This window comes from Nothoprocta perdicaria, unplaced genomic scaffold (genome assembly GCF_003342845.1).
Source record: "Nothoprocta perdicaria isolate Ctin4 unplaced genomic scaffold, notPer1 scaffold_157, whole genome shotgun sequence".
Taxonomy (NCBI): Eukaryota; Metazoa; Chordata; class Aves; order Tinamiformes; family Tinamidae; genus Nothoprocta; species Nothoprocta perdicaria.
Genome location: NW_020454727.1, coordinates 881219 through 890183, shown reverse-complemented (window position 1 = coordinate 890183; position 8965 = coordinate 881219). Strand labels below are relative to the sequence as shown.

Genomic DNA, 8965 nt, shown 5'->3' with positions numbered 1-8965 from the left:
CTCAGGGAGGATTCCCTTTCCCATGCCGTTCTCCGAGAGAGACCCCGTGGCAGCGTTCCCGGTCCTTTGGGGCCCGCTCGGTCCCTTCGTGCCGGGTCCTCAACGGCCCGCGCCACCCCCCGGTGGCGGCGGTGGTTGCGCCCGGCGCGGAGGCTTCCTGAGGGCTCCGGTAGGGMTGTATGGCAGGGCGTTGGTGGTATAGTGGTTAGCATAGCTGCCTTCCAAGCAGTTGACCCGGGTTCGATTCCCGGCCAACGCAGCAGTTATTTTCCCTTTTTTATTCCCTTCCAATTTCAAATTAATTCAGGAAGTTTCTACACGAAAAACACGTCTTTTGGCTGCGTTTTATTTCTTCCAGGTGCGAATGTCGGCGCCCAGGGAATACAAGGCAGTGCCTCTGCTGTGCAGCACACGCTGCCTTTGTTCATCTCCCAACTCGCGGCACGCAGGGAAACGCCGGGAGAGCGGGTTAAAAGTGTGTATGACGGGGTGAAAATTAAAACGGGGAAATAAGCAAGATTAAAAGGGTGGGGGGAAAAAAAAGAAAAAAAGTTATGTTTCCGCCCGGGATCGAACCGGGGACCTTTCGCGTGTGAGGCGAACGTGATAACCGCTACACTACGGAAACTGGCTGTGGAAGAGGTTTCCCCGCGAGGCCCCATGTGCACGCGCGGCGGGGGTCACGTCTGTCCCCCCTGCGCCAATTGGGGTCCCTTGGTGACCCAAGCGCCCCCCCACCCACTAGGAACCGCCCTGGGGGTGTCCGGGTGATTAGTGMGAGTGATTAATGAGCACTCCCTGTGGCTGGGCAACCACACGAGGTGGCCAAGGAGGAGGTGGGTGGTGGGGACGGTGCTGAGGTGGCCAGCRGCGCTTCCGCAGTGCTTCTCCTTGGAAAGAAATTGCAACGAAGAAGAGGCCTGGAAGGAACGGGCAGCCCGGGAAAGCCCAAAATGCCAGGGAAAGGGGCAGCTGGCCCGAGCRGCTCCCCGGCATGGCTACATGGCGCCTCCAGGTGCCCTGTGCGCCCGGACGCGGGCGGCAGCGGGCAGGCCTGGCCTGTAGCCTCCAGGCCCGGCACRTCCCGGGTGGCCGCGTGGGATCCGCGCGCTGCCGAGGGAGGCCGGGATGTGCCCGTGCCCGGAGCGCTCGGGAACAGGCGGCTCGTCTTCCCCGCGYGGCTGCCAGCAGATGTCGGTAGCACCGTGGCGAGCGGAGCGGCTCTCCGGCCGGCTGCASGCAGCGGGTCCCGCACGGCCGGGAGCGCTGGGCTTCGCTTTGGGAGCAGCCGGAGGGATCCCCGGCGCCTGCGGGATATTTCCCATCCCACGGGGGCACCGGGCTCGGCTCTCCTCTCAGCCGCCTCTCCCGAGGCCGGAGGCGCTGGACACCGGCCGGACACAGCGGGGGTTTGGGGACACGGCGCCGGCTTTCGCAGGGCTCTGGTGGCCGCCAAGGCCGCAGGAAGGTGCCARCTCCTCTTCTTACGCTGCTGGCAACTCCTGTGCTCCCTTGGCTGGTCTTTCCTGCACCTAACCTCAGCCCTTGAAATCAGGGGGTGTTGGGAGGATGTCATTTTTCCTGTTTTATTTTATGTAGTACATTTAATACTTTGCTGGCTGCAGAGAAAAGCTTAGAAGGGAGAAATGCATCATAAATCAAGTGGAAGAATTGCTTTTAAGGTTGTGATTTTGCAGCTAATCTCTTGGTTTAACCCAAAGGCACAAAGAGTCTTGGGTCTTTTGACTGCAGGGCTTGCCGGTGACTCAGTCTGATTTGGCAGAGTCTGGAGGAGAGRACGGTGGCAGCAGCATCTCCGCGGTGTGCAGGGGCAAAGCTAAGCAACAGGGTAGGGAAGAGGAGCAAGGGGAGCTGCCCTGGCCTAAAACTGCTAAGGAAAAATCTGAATACCCTAATTTTCTTCCACAGACCCCCTTCACTTCAGTGAAAGCATCAGTGGAGGAAGGAGAGGTGCAGCCCGAACAGCCTCCGAGGACATTATTGGAAAGTAATAATGGGAGTGTCACCCACTCCTCCTGGGTGGGAGACAGGGTCAGAAATTAGATAGAAGACATGGTTGTTGGTGGACTGCCCAACACACAGGAGCAGGGGGTACCGCGGTGGTCCCTGGCTGAGCTGTGTTGGTCTCCAGTAGCCTGGTGACACGGGTGACTTTGCTGTCCCTCGGAGCACCATTTGCAGCCGTGCAGCTTCACGGGGAGCTCCCCGGCTGAGACACACACTGCAAACGAGTCCTGGGCTCTGGATCCTTCTTGCAGGGCAACGGCGGCGCCGAGGGCTCCAGCAAAGCTCCCTTGTGCCACTGGCTGGAATGGCTCCCGGGCACTGTCTCGCTTTGCTTACAAAGGCCGATTGTCCGTGAYGCTCAGCCTTGTGCTGGGGGGATGGCAGCGTGTCCGTCCCCGCTCCAGCCCCGGCCTTTCCCGCTTCCTCTCCTCCATAGTCTTCCAGCYGCTGCCGGCACCGCTGGTGTGCCAGAGCCCCCTCTGCTTCTCCCCCTCCTAGGGCGTCCTGCCACCTAACCACTCCGCAAGAGGAAAGCGGGGGCTTTGCAGGTGAAGGGCGGTTATTCGCTGCTATTGTCACCATCATCTGCCCTTTCTGAAGGAGGGAGCCCTCCCCCAGCCGGCCCTTTCCCCAGCGCGCCCAACGTGGCCGTGCTCTGCTTTGTTTGCTGCAATGGCTGAAAAGTCCCATTCTGCCCTTTTTTTTCCCCCCGCGCTTCCGGAGGAGCCTCCGTGGCTGCCGCAAGCGAGGGGAGCTCGGAGCAGCGGCGCCCACGGTCCCGGCGGCGAGACGCTGCCGCCTGCACAATAACCCCCCAATTAGCCTTTCATTTGCCCCCAGCTCTGAAACGGGGAGCACAGCCCTTGTGCTGGGAGATAAAACAAGAACTGGCTTCAATGGCACTGATTTAAATTAGGTCAGGCTGGCTTTTGTGTGGCGGGGACGGCACAATAGCAGTCACCCGAGTGCGGAGGGGAGTTGCGGAGAGGAAAGGAGGCCACGCAAGTGGCACGGATGCTGGGAGTCGGTGAGCGCGGGGACAGGAGGACAGGAGGACAGGAGGACAGGAGGACAGGAGGACAGGAGGGGCGGACGGCCCTGAGCGGGAGCAGGGGCAGACACCGCGGCCAGCGCGTGATGCTCGTGCATGAGAAGGGCTGCCCGGTCYGTAGAGAACAGAGGGGTTAAACGGYGGCTCTGTGGGAAAGAAACGGCACCTTGTTGTGCTGCACCAAGGGGCAGGAGAGCAGAGCCAGCCGCAGCCTCTTTAGTTGTGACTGGGGACAGGAAAAGGGGTGACGGTGACACGGAGCCGACACGTCCCCCCTGCGCATCAGCACGAGCCCGGCCAGTCTTGCAGAGTGGAAAGGGGACAGGGAAAGGGAAAAGGGATAGGGAAAGGGAAAAGGGATAGGGAAAGAGTAAAGGGACAGGGGAAGGGAAAAGGGACAGGGGAAAGGAAAGGGGACAGGGGAAGGGGACAGGGGAAGGGAAAAGGGACAGGGGAAGGGAACGGGACAGGGGAAGGTCCCATTTAAAGGTCTGTGCACCTGAACACCCGGTGTGCTGTGAAATCCCCCATGCAGCTCTTTGGCAATTGGTGGATGTGGGGCAAAATCGGCAGCCCCTTCCCAACGAGCTCTCAACTCCGGCTCTCAAAGACACCTCCATGTCTGACGAGCTTCAGAGGAAGAGCCTGGAAATGGTTGCCCGGGAGAATAAAGGCACTGGAAGCTAGTCCCAATTTTCACCCCGGTATCATTAATATTAGTATTGGTGTTATGACAATAGTTATGCAGATGTTCATGATTATATGGCAGTGGGAGAACATGAGAGCCGCATGCTTTATTTGGAGATAACAGCGTGCTCAAAGCTATCAATAAGAGCCTGATCTTTTCAGGCAAGGCTGAGCAAGCTGTTGTCACGGTCTAAATGAGCTTATCCAGGTAAGACCATATGCAAAGGAGGAGTTTCAAAGCAAGAGYTCACCCCTGTGAGCATCCGAGGCCAAAATCTCTCTCTGAGTTGTCTTTCCTGACACAGATTGGACTCCTGCAGGTAACTCTTAGCTACAGGTGGTCAAAGAACTACCGGTGGGAGAAAATATGGGTGTAGAAAAGAGATGCAAGACATCAACAACCATTTAGTGAAGAACCAGGCATTTAGTATGGTGTCCCTCAGCCTGTTGGGAATCAAGGAACAGCCTGATGTTCTTTGGAAGCTGCAAAGAGGAATAATAAAAACAGTACTTGTCATTTAGGCAAAATGTTTCTGGTTTCAAGCATTMCTGATGAAAAAGTGGTGAGCCAAAAGTGTATAGGCCTGCCCAAAAGAGAAAACCAGATTAAACTTTGAATGGCCAGGCATTCTTATTTCCTTCCATTTGTTTGCCCACTTGAAAATGGCTTTTTTGAGAACACAAGCAGTGTGGGCATCTTGTGCAGAGCTCAAGTCGATTTGAACATACAACTTCCTCCCTGCATACACCTTAGACCTTAGAATATTTGGTGGCCACGTGATCTGGGAAAGATACGGACTAAAAATGAGTTGTTCATTTTTTTTTCCACTGCCACTGTAGTTAAGACCTGAAATAATGATTGTCCCAGGGAAGTGGCCAAAATGAGACGTGTCCCTAAAACATAGGCTTGAGTTCAGCCCGACATATGAAGTACAAACTGAAGTGATCACAGAATCACAGAATCTACCTGGTTATGCAGGAAGCCAGTCTGGAGCAACCACAATAGTCCTAATTTCTCTCATATATCACACATATCATTGCCAGTTTTCACTGTTGATTTGCTTTTTGGTATTTTCCTTAAAGCCGTTTAGCTGTGATAACGAACATGCCAATGTCCCACCAAAGAAGCAAGTTCTTGTGTGTTTTATTTGACTTCCTAAAGTCAAATCCACACCGCGGTGAAGGCTGGCGGAGCCCAGATGCCGACAGCAGGTTAGCACAAACCTCGTGAGCATCTGGATTCTGCCGCCCCGCTCTGCTTGCTTCTTGCCACCCCTAGTGTCGCTGCCCGCACACAGTGCGACGCGGAGGAAGAAGGGGCTCCAGCTCCTTAGCAAACYTAGACATGTGCGTTCCGAACAGGAAGACATAAAAAACATTTCTAATCGTTTCAATAGTATGTGCGTCCATATATATTAATAAATTGGAACTATCCACTTATAWACAGCTAGATAAAAATCATTCTTAAGCAAATGGGTGTTTCTGGGTTACTATTTTATACATTGCATATATATATATACATACACATATGCATAATATATATACTATATATATGTATTATGTATATATAATACATATATATATTGCATAGATATCTCTATAACCTTCACTCTTCACTTGAGTCCCTCATGTCTCCAGTATCCCTGAAGCCACCGTGGGAACAAATGTTTTGCAAAAGGCAGGTTTATTCCCTGGATATTTATTTGCTGGGCTGGGCTGGGGTATATTCTGCGGGGGTTTTGTTTGTTTGCTTCGCCTGGTTCTTCTTTTATCAGCTCCAGCTGAGGCAGGAGAGGGTGGGAGGAGGGTTTTGCTCCTCTGCAGATAACGGGAGGCTGTGTCTGTGCAGCCATGGTGACAAGATCCAGGGCGCTTTCTGCCTTCCAAGCAATTTGCTCCCCACCCCTGGCTCCCGGGTAAAAGTGGGGCAGCGAGAGAGGAGCTTTTGTATCTCAAGTGCTTCAGCTGTTGCTGCTAATTAAGCAAAGAGCTCTCTTGCCTTCCCAGCTCCCGGGCCTGAGGAGAGGCTGGTTGGGGGCGAAGGGAGAGCCAAGAGGCTGCGCGGCTGCTCCTCTGTATCCAGCTCTTTCCATAAGGCCCTGGGCTTCGTCCCTGCTCTGCTGCAGCCTCGTGGGCCCAACCTGTGCCAGGTTCCCTGCCCGCAACAGGGATGGCAGAGCCCAAGCTCAGCACAAGGCCGGAGGGAAACCACTGTGCTGCTGCTCCAGGGGTTATTGCCAGTCCAATGTGGGATGTTCCAGCTTCCAGATGTGCTGGCTGGCACCAGGCTGCTCTCTCCTTTCCCAGCCTTTGCTGGGTGTTATTCCCTGCTCCCTCGGAGATGCCAGCCTCTTCCCTGAGCTGTAAGAGCCCCCTCTGCAGCGTGTCTCTCCTTATCCCCCATCAGCGTCATCAGAAGGTGCTGGAGGAGCCAGATGATCTATCGGGTRCCTGGCAAATGGCCTCTGCACGGGATGGGGGCGCAGGGTGGGCAGAGTTAGTGACAGAGGTGAAGGGAACAACGTGGCCTCTGCCCAGCTCTGCACCGAGGACCAAACACTGCATGGGAGCATCGCCCCTGYGCGGGAGAGACTGCAGGCATGAAAAGAAGGTGGAGACGTGCGGAGAGAAGGACAAATAAYTGACGGAGCTGGAATGCTGCAGGTCTCCGGTAGCCTGGGGAGCTCCGGGCCAAGCCCTGGCCCTGCAGGATGCCCAGTCCATGAGCACTGCAGCCAAAACAAGCCTGTGGCTGCTCCCTGTGCCTCGGCAAACTCCTCTGGATATCCCCAGCCGGGATCCAGCAGGGGGAAATTCAGGGCCTCGCTCCGGAGCAGATGGTCCCGGTGGGGCCCATCTGCCTGGCAACCCCGGCACAGCCGGTCTCTGCAGTGCTGAGCAGAACCCTGTTGACTTTCCCGCCGTGTCAGCAAGGTGAGACGGAGGGAAATCGCGCCCGGCTTTGCAGGAGCAGCTGCGGCAGAGGCGCGTGAGCGAAGCCTCGCAAGGGGCAACCRGCAGGAGAGCTGCCGGGAGCAACAGGTATGGGGTGAACGGGCTTGTCCTGGGGAACATGGGGTCTGTTTGCTGGAGGTATTTGGCACTGGCCCTTCCTGGAGCTCTGGAGACCAGCTCTGAGAGCGCACTTGCAGCTCCTGAATTGAGGCAGGAGGAAGAGGGGGCAAGGTAGCAACTATCCAAGACATGGCAAGTTTGGCTTTCAGGATGCCCTGGTCACCTACAAGTCCGGGAGAGTTCACCCTCATCCTCAGTATTTCCAGCCAGGCAGAAATCTAACGGCTGCACTGGAATAGTTCAGGTAGCTCTTGGAAATCCCTAACAGGAATTCCTGTTGGCAGGAAGGCCGGGGCCAAGTGCTGGCCCCTTCCCTCAGCCCGTGCTGCAGAGCTCCCCAAGGCAAGCCTGGCTGGGCCGAAGAGCTTGAAGAGCTGGACCGCGGTCCTTGCAGCTGCTCCTGTAGTCCCAGCTCAAGGTGTCAACAGGAATGCACCCACCAGGGCTGCGGGGGAGCGTTAAGTCCCCACAAAAACAGCAARCGAGACCCGCTGCTCGCGGCAGCACGGCTGATAAAGGAGCTCGGCTCCCTCTTTTCCAGGCTCGCATGCGGAAGGCAGCGGGGATAATCYGCCCGGGGCTGCCGAGGATATCACCCAGCCGTGCGCGAGCGCATGTTTTCCAGGGACCTCATCCCAGCAGCGGGGCCCTGCTCTCCCGGCTCGCCGGGTTAAACGGGCAGCGCTAATGGTGCCGGGCGAGCRCGGCGCACGGAGCTCTGCGCCGCCGCCTCCCCGGGGGCTCCTCTCCGCGGAGCCGCCGGCCGGGATGCTGCCTGGGCTCGCGCTGCGGCAATCAGCCCGGAAAACTTTCCGCCCAGAGCCATTTAGTGTCATTAGAGGCGGCGAAAAACAGGCCCCAGGTGGGGCAGGGCGGCGGGCGCTGCACGGAAGCGTTTGCAGCTCGGTTTGGCACGGCTCTTAGCAGGGAAGCTCCTGCTGAGAACGGGAGAGGACAGGGGGGAAAGCTGCAGGGATGGCCTGAAACCAGGGCCTGCACCCCTGTTCTTCAACGAATGTCCCTTTTGAGGGGGTTGTCTGGAAATTATGTCCTGTTCCCAGTGCTCTCTTCCAGGACTTAACTGTTCTCATCACTGCGAAGACTCTTCCCAAAAGCCTAGCCTGAGTTTTGCTTGTTCGCCACAAATATGATGCTGGTCAGAGGTGGATTATTAAGGGTTGGGGTCACTGCCATAATAGCATTGATTTCAATGAGTGGTGCTCAATGGAGAGGAGTCCGTCCAGCCTCGCTCCATCCCCGCGTGCCCYGGGAGGATGTTTTGGGCTGGACTAACTCTGTGAGTGCCTCTCAGCTTTGCCCTTTCAGCACAGAGCARGGCACAGCATCAGGCCTGTGATCACCTTTCCTTTGGGCAGTGGGTCTTTTATCAGCTTTGGTTTCCTTGGGCCCTTCCTCCCATCTCATTCATGCCTTCAGTCTTCACCCAAGAGCAGAAAGGAATTCAGGTGCCCATCTCCTAAGCTCTATTTCCCTAAGTTGTTATATTAAGCCAGCCCTAATCAAGCCGCTCGTGCACACCAGTGACGTGGGAGCGGGACAGAACCGGGCCCATCTGGAAGGCAGATAGTGATAGGGGAATGTGGGGGGAAGCGGTGCCAGAAGCAGCAGCTGGGATCTTGAATCAGCAAGACGGGATCAATCATTTGGTGACAATTCCTTACGGTTAATCCTTCCCCACGACCTCTTCAGAGCTGAATCCTGAATCGAGCTGCCCTTGCTCTGGGAGTTCCYGAGTCCCTGCAGTTGGGAGAAGGGTCCCTTTGGCTCGGAGGGGATCCCAGGTGCCAGCAGGAGGCTGTAGGTCCTCAAGGCCAACGTCTGCATCTCTAGTTCTCGCTCTCTCCGCGACAACTTTCCGTAATGGTGAAGAGGAGAGCTGCTGTCACGGCAGAGCTGTGAATGATTGAACCAATAGTTAACCCTGCAGGACTCGGAGAGGGGCTGTTAAACACTCCACTTGCTCCTATGTTCTGCTCCTCTTCCCATCAGTGACCCTGGCTACATCCTTTTCCCTCTATATTCCCATTTATCCTGTGGAAAACCTGTTTTGAGGACACAGATGATCTTTTGTTATTCCCACATGGATGAGCATGCTGTAGGTGT

At 56.1% G+C, this 8965-nt stretch overlaps 2 non-coding genes across 2 annotated transcripts; one reads left to right on the top strand and one right to left on the bottom strand.

Annotated features, from left to right (window-relative positions):
- Positions 1-187: 187 nt before the first annotated feature.
- On the top strand, positions 188-259 carry TRNAG-UCC. Its single transcript has one exon. It is a non-coding gene; the product is annotated as a tRNA-Gly (tRNA).
- Positions 260-555: 296 nt separating this feature from the next.
- Positions 556-628, bottom strand: TRNAV-CAC. The gene has a single exon. It is a non-coding gene; the product is annotated as a tRNA-Val (tRNA).
- Positions 629-8965: the final 8337 nt, after the last annotated feature.